General features: G+C 43.2%; 1 protein-coding gene across 2 annotated transcripts in view; it reads right to left on the bottom strand.

Annotated features, from left to right (window-relative positions):
- The window catches only part of ITGB2 (integrin subunit beta 2), a 242,965-nt gene that overhangs the window by 96,948 nt on the left and 127,892 nt on the right, over positions 1–18,125 (bottom strand). The gene's annotated exons all lie outside the window — the stretch shown is intronic.

The raw sequence follows: 18,125 nt of genomic DNA, 5'->3' as shown, positions 1-18,125 counted from the left end.
AACCACCACAGAATAGCCACTGTCAATCAGGTTAACTGGGACTAGACCCAGAGAGCTAAGATCTTATTTACAGCATATCTGTAACGATTGTAATAAAGTTTTGGTGTAGCAACACAGACGTCTGATTATGTGGTGATCTGCAGAATCACCAATAATGCAAGTATAGCTAACAGGAACACAGAGTGAAATGTGCTTGATGCAACAGTAACTGATTAGTTTAATGAGACCTCACCAGAGGAGCTGGTGGGTACTATCAGAAACAGTAACTGAGTAGATTTAACTAAACCTCACCAGAGGAGCTGGTGGGTACTATCAGAAAAGCACCTCACCAGTGGCAAGGGCCCACTGGTGAGTAGAGAGGTTAAACAGGCTAGGTTCGGCAACTGAGAGGCAGATACAGTACAGAATCAGTAGGCAAAAGAGTAGTAGGTATTCAGGCAGAGGTTCAGCAAATAGATCAGATGGTCAGAGGTACAGAAACGTTAAGCAATAGCGGGTCAGCTGACGCGCCTCCTCCCAGCATAAAGGTCCTGTCTACGCGCGCGGCCGCGCGATACAGCAACCCTATGTGCTAATGACAATTCCGTCCCCGGCGTGCTAGACACCGGCGGAACGGAAAAATCCTCCGAGCAGGGAACTGAGGCGGCTGCGGAGACACCCTGCGTGCCCGCAGATGTTACAATAACCAAACTTGTCATCATGGTTTATTTATTTAGATGCACAGTAGCTAAGTTCCCTTATACTCAGGCAATCCTGTTAATTAACTGTGTATGCTGTTTTCCCACACTCTGAAATGACTAATTTTCACCACAACTGTTAACACCATTTTGTGAACTGTATCATATTTCTGCTAAAAAAGTTTCATTTTACATCACACAGTAGGCGGGTAGACACACTCTGCCGGGCAGAAATAGCCAAGTGTATTGAAGCACGCACAACACTATAAAAAAATCTACCCAGCAGATGCACCTGGACTAATCAATATAATAGACAGCCATGGAAAGATTGCATGTGTTAAAACGTGGTTTTATTAAAAGGCAAAAACAAAATTTGCTCTTTGTTAAAGGCAGGGTCATTGCTAGAATCCTAAAACATCCAGGGCACCTTCGAGCATTTCCCCCACACAAAAAGCCCCACAACAATGCAGCATTTCCCACAGATGTGATAACACCGGGTCCATAGGCGTGCTACCAGGTCTAGTTGGGGCTAATGTGGACCGTAGCTGTGGTACCTCACCACAGCTACGGTCCACATTAGCCCCGACTAGCCTGATGTTGGCTGGCCACCGCAGATATGGCCTGACATGAGGGGTGATGTGGCTGGTATCCAGCGTTTGACTGTGGCACGTGCGTAACTTTACTGGCAGCATGAGAAGCCGCATGGACCTGGCAGTACGCTTATGGACCATGTGTTTTTTATGCACCGGCCTCCACTATAAATCGGAGTGGTGAGAGCCTCAATGAGGCAGTGTGCTGACACTTTGCCTATTTTTGGAGAGAACCTGTGTGCTGCTTTCATATAATCTGCCATCTATGCATGCAGGACCAAGCTCTAAACACTTTTGTTGAAACTTTGTGTCAGTGGTTGTGACAGTTGAGAACTTATGTGCTGCTTTCAATAATACACTGCTGTCGAAGCATCCAGGAGAAAGTGCAAGCACCCTAGGGTGGACAAACTGATTTTTGATTCAGCCAAGCTCGCTACAACTCAGTGAAGCTGCCTTCATCTGCTTCACTGGCAGGATATTGTCCAGTTTAATCATGGGATTTCGACCCTGTCTTAGTGTATCACCAGATTATTTGTTTTTTACTTGACTTTTGGGATCCCTGGTGGGTCTGGCGTGCCTGGTACCTATGTGCATGTGAGGACCCAGCCGGCTGTGGTTGTATTATTCAGTGGAGACTGACAGCAATGTTTTTAGACTTTACATGTTTTTGGTATTACAGTGCTGCTAATATTTTGAATAAAATTATGGTGATTTGAAGCAGGGCCTAAAGTGTAGAGAAACCGAGAGCCCAATATAGTGTAGTATGTTAAGCATAAATGAAGTAAAGGTTATCGTGAGAAAATTATACTCACAAACATGGGTTACCACACAGGCAACCACTGTATAGGCAGGTGAGGAGATTAGACCTGTCCTCACTCAGGGATAAGAAGTCGCTCTCTGTAGATGCGAAAGGGGGTAGATCACCCCTCCACCAGGGGTGGACACGGTATTGCAGTAGGAGAACAGAGGCGCCAGCAGGGGGAGCATGGGTCTGGGATTCAATGTAACAATTATTATTATTATTGATTTATAAATTGAACAAACAGCAAAAAGCCAGGCCCTGCTTCAGCAGTAGGAGAACAGAGGCGCAAGCAGGATAAAAGTGGATAAAAACTTTAAAATTTGCTGGGAGGAAGTGGTGGACTGATGAAGCGGGCTGGGCCTGCGAAACGCGTTGCACTGTTTTGGGGTACTAATTAATAAATGTGACTACTATTCAGACAGTCTTTCGTGTCTGCTTTATGGAGGTAAGTCCACCACTTCCTCCCAGCAAATTTTAAAGTTTTTATCCACTTTTATCCTGCTGGCGCCTCTGTTCTCCTACTGCTGAAGCAGGGCCTGGCTTTTTGCTGTTTGTTCAATTTATAAATCAATAATAATAATAATTGTTACATTGAATCCCAGACCCATGCTCCCCCTTGCATTTGGTGTTTTACAATTTTTTGAATAGCCTGTGAGTTCCAGGAATCACTCTTTTGTACAGTCTACACAGCTGGCTGGTGGGAGGATAGGTAGTCTACACAGCCGGGTGGTGGGGGGGTAGGTAGGCTACACAGCTGACTGATAGGAAGGTAGGTAGGATACACAGCTGGCTGGTGGGGGAGATAAGGCTACACAGCTGGCTGGTGATAGGGTGGATGAGTGGGTGGCTGGTGGGAGGGTAGGTAGGCTACACAGCTGGTTGGTGGGAGGGTAGGTAGGCTACACAGCTGGCTGGTGGGAGGGTGTGTAGGTAGGTGGCTAGTCGGAGGGTAGGTAGGTAGGTAAGCTACAAAGCTGACTGGTGGGAGGGTCGGTAGGTTGGTGGGTACTTAGCTAAGCTACTGTCACGACCATTTCCTCTGTTCTCCTGCTGGTGGCAGCACTTGCATAAACGGTTATGGACATCCGCTGCCCACCAGCAGATGGCCCCCTTCCAGTCTTTGGACAGTTGTTGCAGTTCTTCAGTTCACCTGCGGGTGTTACACTGAGTTCCATGGAATATGCAGATCAAGTCACCTGACAGATTGGACTGCCTATTTAAGGCCAGGTTGTCCTTCAATCTGGTGCCAGATTATTGAGTTCTTGTGTTGCTGATATCTGGACACCTCCTGTACCTCTTACCTGTTCTGATCTGTTCATCTGATTTTCCTGGTTTGACTCTGCTATGCTTTATGACCTTGCTACTTGTTTGCTGATTCTGTACCACGTATTCCTGTATATTGCTGTATATATTTGTGCTCATTGTTCACCTGTTTATAGTTAGTCAGTCAGTTAGGATTGTTATTGCTGGAGTTGCGGTGTGGGGCTTGCTGGGATTTGTGGTTCCGCTCATGTGTGCAGTGTTTCATTTGTAAATAGTGCACCAACGTTAAATAAACAATTATTATTTCACTTTACCCATGTCTGGTCTTCAGTACACTACTGCAAACGTGGTTATCTGCTTGTCTGTGCAGACTTCAGCAATCTGTTGGTTAATAGCAAATCCACCTTAAATGCTAGAAACCCTAAATTTGCAGGATATGTTAAGGAAATCATTGGGAATAAGAGGAAAAACTATTTTTCAAAAAGACCTTATAGTTTTTGAGAAAATCGATTTTAAAGTTTTGAAGGAAAAAAGTATATTTTTAAATGCGGTAAATGTCACTTTTAGTAGCAAACCTAACGGTAGTGTAATTTTACATGCATCAAAAGAAAGAGCAATAAATTTCCTGGCGGGGTTTCCAGGGGGTCCATACACAGCCGCAGCGCTTTGGACAGGGATCGCTATACAGCCGCAATATGGCTGGATGAAGATCCCTGGCATTTTTTTCCTATTTTCCCAATTTTTTTTTTTATGTTTAGAGTGTGAGAATTTTTTTTTAAAAAATTATGTGGCGTCCCCCCTCCTGAAACGTTTTAACCCCTTGTCCCCCATGCAGGCTGGGGTAGCCAGAATGTGGAGCTCCGACCGATTGGGGCTTCACACCCTGACTATACCAGCTGCAAAAAAGGTCCCTTAATGCCGATTTTTGTTCCGGGGTATCTGTTGGGGGGCCCCCCAAGTTTATTTTGCCCTGGGGCCCCATTGTTGCTTAAACCGGCCCTGAGGGTGAGAGGTGGCAAAGCAAACTCAGTGGACAGTGTGAATGGCCCCAATGCATCTCCTCACGTCCTGAGTGGATACAGTTACTGCACCATTTATATATACATTGTGTTTGCGCAAAAGTGTGAACGCAGCCGAAAGCCAAAAAAGTATTTTATTGTCTGAAAACTTCAATCTATGAACAATTCTTTTTTTTATCTATTCCCTTCTCTCTGCCAGGAAGGAGTTGTATGACTTTAATTAGTTATGAGTGAAGGTTGCACTATAGTCCGATTAGGTTCCGAATGGAGAGAAACTATAATTTGCTTACCTGAATGCTTAATCCTTTCAGTGAGAAAAAGGAAAAAACATGAAAAAGTGAACAGCCTAGTTATTTGATGGTATGGCACTGTACATACATGTTTATCTCATCATGTCACATCAGTTCAGATGTTATTTTTGGTGACAGGAAATTTAGGCGCATGAGGCATGTGGACAAAAAAGGGCACCGCCATTCACTCCCATAATAAATATCATTTGATGGGCGCCGAGCAGGAAGGCGGCGAACAGGAAAAAAGGGCGCCTGGAGATTATTAAGGTTTTAAAACGGCGCCTAGAGATTATTAACGTTTTCAAACTGCGCTTGTGATGATTTAAGTTTGCAAAATGCGCCCGTGGCGAATAACGTTTACAAAAATACTAAACATATCTATCGTATTTAACTAAAACGTTATTTAAAATGTTATCCCTACTGTCTGTAAAACATTATTATTCACATAATGAAGTGATCAGTAAGTAAACTGCAATATATTTTTTACAGTCACTATTTGTAAAACATTATTATCCACACAATAAAGTGATCACTAAGGGGAGTTTTAGGGTTAGGCACCACCAGGGGGAATTTAGGGTTAGGCACCACTAGGGGGGGTTTAGGGTTAGGCACCACCAGGGGGGTCTTAGAGTTAGGCACCACCAGGGGAGATTTATGGTTAGGCACCACCAGGGAGGTCTTAAGGTAGCCATACACTGGTCGATTTGCCATCAGATTCGACCAACAGATAGATCCCTCTCTGATCGAATCTGATCAGAGAGGGATCGTATGGCTACCTTTACTGCAAACAGATTGTGAACCGATTTCAGCCTGAAACCGTTCACAATCTGTGGTGGTGGTGCCGCCGCCGCTACCCGCCCGCATACATTACCTGCTCCGCTGACGCGACTGCCCCCGGTCACCGCTGCTCCGTCTCCGCTCTGGTCTGGTCTCCGGCATGCTTCACTTCTTCCGGCCCGGCAGGAAGTTTAAACAGTAGAGCGCCCTCTACTATTTAAAGTTCCTGCCGGGCAGGAGGAAGTGAAGCATGCCGGATCCGGAGACCAGAGCGGAGATGGAGCAGCGGCGACCGGGGGCAGTCGCGCCAGCGGAGCAGGTAATGTATTGCAGCTCTATTGCGTCGGTCGTCGGGCACTCGAACGCCGCTAGCGCCGCGCTCCCTACCCGCAGGCGATCGACGTTAATTTTCCGCACGGAGCGATCGACGGGATCGGACGAAATAGATCGAAATTCAGCTTGTAGCAGGAACGATGTGACAGCAGATTCGATCCCAGTGATCGAATTTGCTGTCGATCGGCGGGGAATCGGCCTAGTGTATGGCCAGCTTAAAGCGGAATATAACCCTGCATTTCAACTTTGCTCTAAAACATTATTTACAGCATATTATATGCAAAAAGCATTTTTTTTTACTAGACCAGCATTGGAAGGGTTAAACACAGAGGTTTAAAGTTCCGTGGAGAGATATGCAGAAGTTCAGATTGTTACATTCTATTTAGTTATATGTATCTATTGAGAAATGTTACACACTCTTTGGCTGTCCTCCAACTCCTTCTCAGTCAGAGAGATGAGTCACATTCAACACTTAGATACATTTATGTAAACAAAATGTATCTATGTCAGCTTCGGATGCGTCTGCAGAAATCTCCAGGAACTTTAAAGCACTGTGTAACCCTTCCAATGCTGGTCTAGTAAAAAAAAAATGCTGGTTGCATATAATATACTGTAAATAATGTTTTAGAGCAAAGTTGAAATGCAGGGTTATATTCCGCTTTAAGGGTTAGGCACCATAAGGGGGTTCTTAGGGTTAGGCACCACCAGGGGGGTGTTAGGTTTAGGCACCACCAGGGGGATCATAGGGTTAGGCACCACCAGGGCGATCTTAGGGTTAGGCACCACCAGGGCGATCTTAGGGTTAAGCACTACCAGGGGGGTCTAAGGGTTAGGTATAGGTAGAGGGAGGGTTCTATGTGAGAGTAGGGTTAGGTTTAGTTGTAGTAAAATGTTAGTAATATTTACTAATGTTTTACAACAGTTATTACGAACGTACTTATATATTTTTTCATCGTTATAAACAATATTTTCAAATTTTATTACATGAAGAAACGATAAATGAAGGTTATACACAATATTATACAATTCTAATGATTATACATATATTATCGTTTTTTAACAAACGTAATTATAAGTTTCACTTTTAAAACAGGAAAGATTATCGTTTTCACAATTTGCGATTTCATACACATTATTAAATGTTTTTTAATTTGCAAAACATTATTGTAAACAAAATACAACACAATATTTTTATAACCGCTATTACTGATTATCGTTTACACCACACGCCCTTTTTCCCGACGCCCTTTTTGCATGTACGCGTTATTTTTAAGCGCTTACCCCGTCCCTCTCCACTTCTCCATTCCAGTGCTGACACCCCCCACCCAACGGTCCTCAATAATGACTTGTTGATAGGAGCACAGCTACCCTGCACAGGCGGAGGATGGTTTTTGCCTGTGCAGTAGCATGGTGGCGCTTTGGCTCAGCATGCGCAGCTTTGAGATACTTTGCAGGCGCGATCTGTCTTGTGCAGTGTGGCCGCGTTTGTTTATGGACAGAAGCATGCCGCAAACTTCCAGGTTCCCAACGTCAAGTAGTGGACTCGAGGAGGAAGTGGATAGCTTCTAGAAGATCCAGAAGTAGAGATGGCCCGAACGGTTCACCGGCGAATGGTTCCCGGTGAACTTTCGTGGTTCGTGATCGCGTCGAACCGGGAACTTTTATGGAAGTTCAGTTCGCCCCCATAGTGCATCATGAGGGTCAACTTTGACCCTCTACATCACAGTCAGCAGGCACATTGTAGCCAATCAGGCTACACTCCCTCCTGGAGCCACTCCTACCCTTATAAAATGCAGGCACCGTCGGCCATTATACTCACTCGTGTGCTGCAGCAAAATAGAGAAGGGACAGCTGCTGCAGACTCTCTCATAGGGAAAGATTAGTTAGGCTCTTGTAGGCTTCTTAGCTTGCTCCTTGCTGATTCTTATTGCTAAAATAGCACCCCACAACAGCTCTTTTGAGAGCTAATCTTGTTCTTGTGATCTATTTTTTTTTCTGTGTGTGTCCCACTGACACTTGTGTTGCATAGACAGCCTTGCTAATTCATACTGTGTGTGTGCCACTGCCAGCCAGGCCCAGCACATTCAATGACTACCTGTGTGTGTGACAGGCAGCTGCACATTGTAATACCCAGTACTGCATATACCTACCTACCTGTTGTTCACAGTGCACCCACCTACCTACGTGAGCTGAGCGCACGCAGTGTCACTGTGCCTGTCCGCTACCTGTCTGTGTGTGACAGGTGCACATTGTAATACCCAGTACTGCATATACCTACCTACCTACCTGTTGTTCACAGTGCACCCACCTACCTACGTGAGTTGAGCGCACGCAGTGTCACTGTGCCTGTCCAGGTGCACATTGTAATACCCAGTACTGCATATACCTACCTACCTGTTGTTCACAGTGCACCCACCTACTTACGTGAGCGCACGCAGAGTCACTGTGCCTGTCCGGTATCTGTCTGTGTGTGACAGGTGCACACCTGGCTTTAAGTGTGGATGTAGACACTGTGAGCAGCAATGAACCCTTGGACTACTGGGTGTGCAGACATGACCTGTGGCCAGAGCTGTCCCAATTTGACATCCAGATAAAACAGAAAGGACCGGCACCGCTGTCTTGTATCAAAGCTCTTTTAATAGCACCAAAGTGGCAGCAGTGACAGACTACTATTTCGGTTTACACCTTAATCAAACTGCTCAAAGCCATGGCTTTGGCTTTGAGCAGTTTGATAAAGGTGTAAACCGAAACAGCAGTCTGTCACTCCTGCCACTTTGGTGCTATTAAAAGAGCTTTGATACAAGACAGCGGTGCCGGTCCTTTCTGTTTTATCTGGACTGTACTTCCCAGGAGGCACTGGGGAGAGACCTTGGGCACGCTGCATACTCTTTTTTGGAAACGGAGCTCCCTCTCTTTTGTTTATGTCCAATTTGCCATCCAACTTCTGTCTTGCCCTGCCTCAAGCGTCCTGTCAGAAAGGACCTTCAGCGCTGCGCTGAAGGCATTGTCACTGAGAAGAGAAGCCGCCTACGTCACAAAAGTGTTCAGTACCTCACCTTTATCAAAATTAATGAGGCATGGATCCTGGAGGGCTACTGCTCGCCCCAAGACTAAGTCAGTCCCCACACACAGCATCTCTGCCTGCACGTCGTGTGACTGCCTGCATCAAGACTAAGTCGCTCCCCACACTGCATCTCTGCCCGTAAGCCGCTTGACTGCCTTCTCCGCCACCAACCAACAGGATCCAGGACACCAGGCGGATTACTGAATTTTTAAGGCCGCTGGCTGCTAGCAGCGGCCGATATAATAGTTTTTCTGGTGCGTGTACATGCCTGCCAAATTTTTCTGGCTGCACTGCAGCTGCAACAACAAAACAAAAGGCATGTACATGTGCCCATTCCCCTTCGTGATCATTACCTTGCCGCGGTGAAGAGGCTTGTGTTACACAATGAAGCAATGACCACCGGCTATATGAGTGTCTCTGGGTCACTGTTCTGTCATTCAGCTACCTCAGCCCGGCGACCATATGGGCTGGAAAGCCGCCATCACCTGCACTCTCGCCATGGTGCGCACCAGTCCAGCCCGGCCAACACTACACAAACGGCTGTTTGCAGTCACTGCATACCTTTCATTGCATCTTTAACTGCACATTGTATTATACCTGGCAGTCAGTGCATACCTTTCACTTGAATGGATGGCAGACTTGCCCTCCTTAACAGATTCTCGTTAAAGGCAAGTGGTGTCATCTTTTCCCTCCATAACAGATTCTCGTTAAAGGATTTAAGGTTGATTTGTCTCATATACAGCAGGGCCTTGAAAGTCCTCCTGTATTGTTATTTTTGGTCACTACCTCGGAACGTGCATGCCATGCCTGCTGCCTTCCTTGGATGTGTGGTGGTAGCCGTTCCTGCTTCTTTGCCCACAGCGTGCCTGCTGCCTTCCTTGGATGTGTGGTGGTGGTAGCCGTTTCTTAGGCTCCCACTCCGGACCGGAATCGACCAGGATTCCCCTGCCATTACCCGTGGTCACCATGGTACTGAGAAAGTACCATTTAAAGTTTCACACAGTTGAATGAATGGCAGACTTGCCGTCCATAACACATTCTTGGCAAATGCTTTCGATTTGGTTCGTCTTGCGCTGGGTCAAGGGTTGACCACAGATGCCTGGTCTGCAAAGCACGGTCAGGGCAGGTACATTACTTATACAGCATGGGTCTCAGGCTCCCACTCCGGACCGGAATCGAACCCTGATTCCCCGGCCATTACCCGTGGTCACAATGGCAGACTTGCCCTCCATAATAGATTCTCGTTGCAGGTACTGAACAGCAAGTAGAAAATGTAATTTAAAAAAAAAAGATGTAAGCTTTATCAATGGTAGAGAAAGAACCATCGAAAGTTGATAAGGCAGTCAGACATTACCTGACATCACTGAGTGAGGAAGAGCAATCTAGCCATGGTACGCACCAGTCCAGCACGGCCGTCAGTACACAAACAGCTTTTTGCGGTGCATTACACAGTGAGTTTGGTGTGTCAGTGTGAAGCAGTACTCTAAAATTACACTCCCTGATAGATGTATACACATGCAAGATGTTTTAAAGCACATTAGGCCTGCAATTTAGCATTCAATGTGATTTCTGCCCTTAAAACGCTGCTTTGCGTCCAATCCGGACTTTTCCTGGGGACTTTTGGCGTGTATCCCACTCCGCCATGCCCCCCACCAGGTGTTAGACCCCTTGAAACATCTTTTCCATCACTTTTGTGACCAGCATACATTTTTCTTGTTTTCAAAGTTCGCCTCCCCATTGAAGTCTATTGCGGTTCGCAAAAGTTCGCACGAACCGAACTTTCGCGGGAGGTTTGCGAACCGAAAATCGGAGGTTCGGGCCATCTCTATCCAGAAGTAAGTATCTGACTCTCTCTTAACAAAGTCACAGGTTTGCTTTAATAATGGTTTGAGGGTTGAATGAGACTTTTAAAAATAAAGGTTCTCATGATGATGAGACTGGCTGGTTCTTCCCTGCAGCTCCTGCCTGACAACTTCTTGATGATGGGCTCAGTGAAGCCACGCTGTCAGCATTGCAAATCAAGCCAGCCAGGTAATTAAAAATTTATTTGTGAAAATGGCTTACATGCAATGCACTAAATTTTGCATATTGCGATATATTCCAATCAATATTATAAAATAGGTCTTTAAATGGTACACATAGTCTCAGTGCTGAAATTCCATGATTACATGCCTGTCAATCTCAGTGCAGTAATGTCAGCACTCAATATTAGCTGGGAGAGGTTCAGACTAAGCAATAAAGACTTTCTGAAATCTTGAAAAGAAAAGCTTTAGCATGTAGAAGGTAGCCTGAACTATAAACAGGGCATGCCATGGCAAGGCCTGGACACCATTCCAATGGGTCTATCAGGCACAGTTAGATGGCATTCCTATATGAAGTCATGTGGATTTAACATCAATTATATTTATTTATTTATTGTATTTATACAACACTAACCTATTACGCAGTGCTGAATTATGTGCAGTTTTACGCAATTGATGTGGATACATTTTACTAATATGTGAGATGCTTATAAATCATGGAAACAAGCTCATTTAAGCTGTGATTCTTCTGAAGAAGTGAACAATATCTGTGTTGGGTTCACAAAACGCGCTGAGTCATGCTCTTTCCTTGACTGCAAACTATTACTGTTGTTATTATTATTGTACTACCTCCACTAGAAGTGATTGAAGCAATTTGAGAGCTAAGGCACTTAGGCAAAATGTTTTTACAATACACACACCTGATTAGAGTAAGTACACAAGAGATAACCTAAGTTTGGAGGAGACTAAAGGTCTAAAACGTAACTTTTAATAACTATGTTAAAACCATAGGTTTTTATAAAACATTGGTTGTGATAATGACATAGCAGTGGATTGAGATAATAGCAGCAATAGACCCCCACTGTTAACGTAAAAAAAACTGAAACAGAAAACCTCTACATGTTTCGCCCACCTAAAATTGTGGATTCATCAGGGGTACATTAAGTAATCATGCTGAAGTGCCCTGTGCTAAAGTCTATCTATACATACAAAATTACATCATATCATACAATAAAATCACAGGCTTTCGGATCTTATAGCTACCAAGGCTGCTATATAAGAGCCAAAAGGCTGTCATTTTGTTGTGTGCCGAAGCCTCCAATTTTATGGGGGGGGGGGGGGGGGGTGAAACATGTAAGTTTTTTCTGTTGGGTGGTGTAACTATATCTGTTTTGCAGTTTGAGGTGAGGTTAAACCACAGTGACGTTAACAGGGGGGTCTATTGCTACTATTACCTCAATCCCCTGCTATGTCATTATTACAAACAATGCTTTGCACAACCTATGGTTTTAACATAATTATTAAAAGTTAAGTTTTAGACCTTCAGTCTCCTCCAAACTTAGGTTATCTCTTGTGTATTGGCAAAAAGTTTTTACCCTACTTTCCTACATTAACATTAGAGTGAATACAGTTTACCTGTTCTAAAGGCACAATTAATAATTTATGGTGAAGATCTTGTGAAATGTGTCTGAGCTCAGATTATTTTACGTAAAAAAGAAAATCAGTCTTTCTCTTTGGTCAATAGCACCTGATCTACAGTGGGTTGCAAAAGTATTCGGACCCCTTGAAGTTTTCCACATTTTGTCATATTACTGCCACAAACATAAATCAATTTTATTGGAATTCCATATGAAAGACCAACACAAAGTGGTGTACACTTGAGAAGTGGAACGAAAATCATACATGATTCCAAACATTTTTACAAATAAATAACTGCAAAGTGGGGTGTGCGTAATTATTCGGCCCCCTTTAATCTGAGTGCAGTCAGTTTATTTATTTATTTATTGTATTTATAAAGCGCCAACATATTACGCAGCGCTGTCAGTTGCCTATAGACATTGCCTGATGAGTGCTAATGACTAAATAGAGTGCACCTGTGTGTAATCTAATGTCAGTACAAATACAGCTGCTCTGTGAGGGCCTCAGAGGTTGTCTAAGAGAATATTGGGAGCAACAACACCGTGAAGTCCAAAGAACACACAAGACAGGTCCAAGACAGGTCAGGGATCAAGTTATTGAGAAATTTAAAGCAGGCTTAGGCTACAAAAAGATTTCCAAAGCCTTGAACATCCAAGGAGCACTGTTCAAGCGATTATTCAGAAATGGAAGGAGTATGGCACAACTGTAAAATTACCAAGACAAGGCCATCCACCTAAACTCACAGGCCGCACAAGGAGAGCGATGATCAGAAATGCAGTCAAGAGGCCCATGGTGACTCTGGAGGAGCTGCAGAGATCTACAGCTCAGGTGGGAGACTCTGTCCATAGGACAACTATTAGTCATGCACTGTACAAAGTTGGCCTTTATGGAAGAGTGGCAAGAAGAAAGGCATTGTTAACAGAAAGCATAAGAAGTCCCGTTTGAAGTTTGCCACAAGCCATGTGGGGGAAACAGAAATCATGTGGAAGAAGGTGCTCTGGTCAGATGAGACCAAAATGGAACTTTTTAACCAAAATGCAAAACGCTATGTGTGGCAGAAAACTAACACTGCACATCACTCTGAATATACCATCCCCACTGTCAAATATGGTGGTGGCTGCATCATGCTCAGGGGGTGCATCTCTTCAGCAGGGACAGGGAAGCTGGTCAGAGTTGATGGGAAGATGGATGGAGCCAGATACAGGGCAAACTTGGAAGAAAACCTCTTGAAGACTGCAAAAGACTTAAGACTAGGGCGGAGGTTCACCTTCCAGCAGGACAATGACCCTAAACATAAAGCCAGGGCAACAATGGAATGGTTTAAAACAAAACATATCTATGTGTTAGAATGGCCCAGTCAAAGTCCAGATCTAAATCCAATCGAGAATCTGTGGCAAGATCTGAAAACGCTGCCCATCTAATCTGACTGAGCTGGAGCTGTTTTGCAAAGAAGAATGGGCAAGGATTTCAGTCTCTAGATGTGCAAAGCTGGTAGAGACATACCTTAAAAGACTGGCAGCTGTAATTGCAGCAAAAGGTGGTTCTACAAAGTATTGACTCAGGGGGCCGAATAATTACGCACACCCCACTTTGCAGTTATTTATTTGTAAAAAATGTTTGGAATGATGTATGACTTTCGTTCCACTTCTCACATGTAAACCACTTAGTATTGGTCTTTCAAGTGGAATTCCAATAAAATTGATGCATGTTTGTGGCAGTAATGTGACAAAATGTGGAAAACTTCAAGGGGGCTGAATACTTTTGCAACCCACTGTATATGTATATATATATGTATATATATATATATATATATATATATATATATATATATATATATATATATATATATATATGTATATATATGTATATGTATATATATATATATATATATACATATATATATATATATATATATATATACGATATCTTCTCAAAAAATTAGCATATTGTGATAAAGTTCATTATTTTCTGTAATGTACTGATAAACATTAGACTTTCATATATTTTAGATTCATTACACACAACTGAAGTAGTTCCAAGCCTTTTATTGTTTTAATATTGATGATTTTGGCATACAGCTCATGAAAACCCCAAATTCCTATCTCAAAAAATTAGCATATTTCATCCGACCGATAAAATAAAAGTGTCTTTAAAACAAAAAAAAAGTCAACCTTCAAATAATTATGTTAAGTTATGCACTCAATACTTGGTCGGGAATCCCTTTGCAGAAATGACTGCTTCAATGCGGCGTGGCATGGAGGCAATCAGCCTGTGGCACTGCTTAGGTGTTATGGAGGCCCAGGATGCTTCGATAGCGGCCTTAAAGAGAACCCGAGGTGGGTTTGAAGAATATTATCTGCATACAGAGGCTGGATCTGCCTATACAGCCCAGCCTCTGTTGCTATCCCAAACCCCCCTAAGGTCCCCCTGCACTCTGCAATCCCTCATAAATCACAGCCACTCTGCTGACAAACAGCTTGTCAGAGCTGGCTGTGTTTATCTCTATAGTGTCAGTCTGCTGCTCTCCCCGCCTCCTGCAGAACTCCAGTCCCCGCCTGCATCCCTTCCCTCCCTGCTGATTGGAGGGAAGGGACGGGGGCAGGGACCGGAGCTCTGCAGGAGGAGGGGGAGCAGCTGAGACTGACACTACAGATGTAAACACAGCCTCACAGCACGGCTGTGATTTATGAGGGATTGCAGAGTGCAGGGGGACCTTAGGGGGGTTTGGGATAGCAACAGAGGCTGGGCTGTATAGGCAGATCCAGCCTCTGTATGCAGATAACATTCTTTAAACACACCTCGGGTTCTCTTTAAGCTTATCCAGAGTGTTGGGTCTTGCGTCTCTCAACTTTCTCTTCACAATATCCCACAGATTCTCTATGGGGTTCAGGTCAGGAGAGTTGGCAGGCCAATTGAGCACAGTAATACCATGGTCAGTAAACCATTTACCAGTGGTTTTGGCACTGTGAGCAGGTGCCAGGTCATGCTAAAAAAAATGAAATCTTCATCTCCATAAAGCTTTTCAGCAGATGGAAGCATGAACCCACTTTTGAACCAGAAACAGCGGCAGAGGCGCCTGACCTGGGCTACAGAGAAGCAGCACTGGACTGTTGCTCAGTGGTCCAAAGTACTTTTTTTTCGATTGAAAGCAACTTATACATGTCATTCAGAAATCAAGGTGCCAGAGTTTGGAGGAAGACTGGGGAAAGGGAAATGCCAAAATGCCTGAAGTCCAGTGTCAACTACCCACTGTCAGTGATGGTCTGGGGTGCCATGTCAGCTGCTGGTGTTGGTCCACTGAGTTTTATCAAGGGCAGGGTCAATGCAGCTAGCTATCAGGAGATTTTGGAGCACTTCATGCTTCCATCTGCTGAAAAGCTTTATGGAGATGAAGATTTCATTTTTCAGCACGACCTGGCACCTGCTCACAGTGCCAAAACCACTAGTAAATGGTTTACTGACCATGGAATTACAGTGCTCAATTGGCCTGCCAACTCTCCTGACCTGAACCCCAGAAATTTTGGGTTTTCATGAGCTGTATGCCAAAATCATCAATATTAAAACAATAAAAGGCTTGGAACTACTTCAGTTGTGTGTAATGAATCTAAAATATATGAAAGTCTAATGTTTATCAGTACATTACAGAAAATAATGAACTTTATCACAATATGCTAATTTTTTTAGAAGATCCTGTATATATATATATATATATATATATATATATATATATATATATATATATATATATATATATATATATATATATATATAATAGAATAGATAGCCTTACAATCACGTACGCATTAAAAAATCTTTAAATAACGGTAATATTAAGAGTGATATATTTGAAAACTATAATCGACGCATTATAAGTGTAAAAAACCAAAGTTAATACCAAAAGCGATGTATTTCTAATAGAATGAGGTTGAAAACGATATTTAAGCATTATACATATGAAAACGAATTTTAAATGATAAAATAAGTGTAAACGAAAATTTCCTTGTTACAGTCCTGAAAGCGAAATTTAAAAACGAAAAAATAAGTTTAAGCTCCTATAAGCAAGATTTAAAAACGAAAAAATAAGTAAACCACCAAGTCAACCAAAAGTCAAAACGAATTTGTAAACGATATTTGTAATAAACCTTATTCTGTAAACGAAAACTTTTGTTAACACGATCCCTGCAACCGCTATTTCTCGGGCTCCCTTTTTCTCCTGTCTGGCGCCCAATAGCCATTATTTTGCATTGCAGTCTATGGCGGCGCCCTTTTTGTTCATTAGCCATATGCGCCTTTTTTTACTTCTTCCAGTTATTTTAGTTTAGCTTAGTTATTTAGTACAGCTAAATAACCATAGCTTCCTGATTTTCACTTGCAATTCCAAATATATAAAACACCAAACCCTGACTGGCTAATATGGAAAACAGAAAAAAAAAATCATATGTTTTTGATTTACATCAGTTTATCCAGACATATACAACACTCTGTTTTCAATCATGTTTTTTAGTTATCCAAAAATAATTTCATATCTTAATATCACAGACTTGACAAGTTCCTCAGTGAGGTGACGTCTTTGGTAAGCTACCCCCGCACACAGGAACTGCCTGGATAGGCACATGGTCAAGAGGAAGAGAAAGGAAAGATGTGTGGTTTATAGATGTTCCTGTAATTGCACTACAGGACTGACCTAAAAACAGCTTAAGTTCGCAAAATAAATGCAAATAAATGCATCACTGCACATAGGAAGGGACGCCTTTTTTAATCCTTTATTAGTGTCAAGTTGTCATTTCTGAGTATGTAAAAGCATTGCATTTTGAGTCTATTTTAGGTAATAAAATAACAGTTTTCAGCATTCTAAACAATAATCTCAAGATAAAGAGGAATACATTGCTATATTTAATCATGCAGCTAACATGCCTCATCTGAAATGGTTGTCACAAAGCAGCTATTAGAAGTGATAATCTTCCTGAAGCCTGATATTTCAGGGCCAGGGAGTGTTCCACTGAAATGAATGGAGCCCCCAGCATTGTACGAGGAAGACCGTTGCACCATAAGAAACCAGGGCCTGTTGACTTTATGTTATACATTTTTTCTTTACTTTCTTTGATCATAATTTTTCAAAAACAGATCAAAAATAAATTACAACATGACAGTGAGCACATCTTAGAACAAAAAGCAGATCGACATTATAGGACAATGCAGATAATCAGACATCAAAATCAGATGTAGGCCTCGTAAATAAAACAGCTAGTGTGATGCGGTGGTAGTGGTTAAGGTTCAGTGGCAGGAAGAGGGGGTTTGCACTGGGAGTTATGGTCCGGCACCAGGAAGGAGGTTTGTGGGAGGGACTGTAAAAGTGAACCTCCGGACTAAAAATCTACTTAGCAGAACTGAAAAGGCTTGGTGTTTCTTTAACAGTTTCACAGCATCAGAACTTTGTTTTTCTTACCAAAGCATCATTTTTAGCTGCATTTTTAGCTAAGCTCCACCCATCAAAGAAAAAAAGCCCGGGCTTTTTTTCCCTGATGCTGTGCAGAGCATGACGGGATTTCCTATGTTGTTGTTCATGTTGCCTAGCAACTGGGAGAGGTGCTCAGGACACAGGACAGTTGGAACTGTGTCTCATGCTCCCTGTCACCTCCTTTCAACCAAAAATATGGCTGCCATCATGAAATCAATTTTGCCTGTTCTTTTAAAACAGGGTTGGTAAGAGATTATATTACCTATCTATTTTAATTAACATAACGAATGTAACTTAACCACTTCCCGACCGCCTAACGCACAGCGGCGGTCGGGAAGTGGAGCCCTGAAGGACCGGCTCACCCACAGAGGCGGCGGTCCTTCTAAGGGCATGGGCGGAGCGATCGCGTCAT

This window comes from Hyperolius riggenbachi, chromosome 7 (assembly GCF_040937935.1).
Source record: "Hyperolius riggenbachi isolate aHypRig1 chromosome 7, aHypRig1.pri, whole genome shotgun sequence".
Classification (NCBI taxonomy): domain Eukaryota; kingdom Metazoa; phylum Chordata; class Amphibia; order Anura; family Hyperoliidae; genus Hyperolius; species Hyperolius riggenbachi.
Note: the sequence above shows the minus strand (reverse complement) of the source record. Positions and strands in the feature narration are given on the sequence as shown.